The sequence below is a fragment of the Trichechus manatus genome, unplaced genomic scaffold (genome assembly GCF_000243295.1).
Source record: "Trichechus manatus latirostris isolate Lorelei unplaced genomic scaffold, TriManLat1.0 scaffold00273, whole genome shotgun sequence".
Classification (NCBI taxonomy): domain Eukaryota; kingdom Metazoa; phylum Chordata; class Mammalia; order Sirenia; family Trichechidae; genus Trichechus; species Trichechus manatus.
The window spans coordinates 2,060,454-2,062,060 of record NW_004444209.1 but is presented as its reverse complement, the minus strand read 5'-3'; positions in this window follow the sequence as shown (position 1 = coordinate 2,062,060).

The window sequence follows — 1,607 nt, the reverse complement described above, 5'->3', positions numbered from 1 at the left end:
TCAAATAAAGTGCCTCTTCCAGTATACCACAGCTACTGCTTACCAGCAATGGGTAAGTATACTTACTTCCCAGGACTTGCAAAAAAGAGTTTATACTATGGAATAGAGGGCTACATATCACTTCCTGGTTGGCAGGCACTTTACAAATATTACTGATTTAACCCTCAAAACACCAGATGTGGTTAGTACCTTTATTCTCTCCATTTTATGGAAGAGGAAAGCAAAGCATAGAGAGGTCAATAACGTGTCCAATATCCCACGGCTAGAAAGTGGTGGGGGATTCGAACCCAGGTAATCCAGCTCGGGAAGCAGTGCTCCTCCACGGAGGAGCCAGTGAGGCAGAGGGTTATGCTGACAGGGAAACTGTCTAAACTGGCTCCTGAGAGAAGCTTACTAGTGAGGATGCCAAGACTTTCACTCCATTGTGGCTTCTGGACCCAGCTTCAGGGAAAGAGAAGTTACCAGGGGAATGTCCTCTTCCCACATAGCATATAACACATACAGCACATATGGCATCCCGACTTCTAGGTGCTAATTTAACAAGGTAAAAAGTGAAGCTTGTTTGCTGGGTTTTGTTCATTTCCTCAGTCCAAGCAGCCTTGAGGCCCTTGTACCTATGTTCCCACTACCTCAACCATAGTTCTTTCTGCTGCCAATTCAGAGGACACTGCCAGCTTTGACTGCCTTGTATGCACAGGAGCTAACTGAGGAGAGTTACTGTTTTTCGTTACTATTGGGTTAACGGTAGACCAGCCACTTTTTATGCCCTGGACCTCAGAGGTAAGGTGTTATTTCAGTTCTAAATGCATTTAGCGTCAAGGTGGGTCCCTTTTGAAATGCCTGAAGCTCAGCATACCTGAGCTGGAGTTCATTGTTGAAAAAGTTGAGCATTCTGTTAGGTGATGCTTCCTGGATGTGTTAGTTTTGTAAACCATTGTCTTTTTCTTTTCCTTTATTTCTGTGAGATAAGGCTTGCAAGCATGATTATGGCTTTCCTTTGTGATAGTTAGAGAGCCTGATGGGTTTGCTTTGTTTTTCTGTGTCATATTTGGAAAACTAGAGGTTCCCCATGTAACCTAATGGGAAGGTGCCCACAATAAATTATTTATATAGCTCTCATTGGTATATTGTCATACCACAGATCCGTGGCATCACAGTGCAACTCGCCTCATTGGTGGCCTGTGTTACAGATCATATTTCTCCATATTACCAACCCAAAATTTGAACACATTCAATTAGTAAGCATGCATTCCAATACTGAAAGCACACACAATCCAAAAAAAAACAAAATTGAGAAAAAAATGTAGTAATGAAAGGGGTAACAAAACAACCTAGTGGAAACATCTTTACTTTTACCCCAACTTAATTTTATTCGATTTAGTATAAAATATTTTTACATATTTCCTATTTTCCAAGATAGTGAATCTCATAGGTGGAGAACTATCCTAAAAGAAAACTGTCCTGAATCCTGAACCTTGATACATAATTAATACACTATCCAGCAAAGGTTTTTATTCCAGGATTATATGACACAAATCTATCACATCTAGATTTGCAAGTCTAGCTGTCATGTATAGTTTGGGCAGTCCTGGAAAAGCAATAAAAAT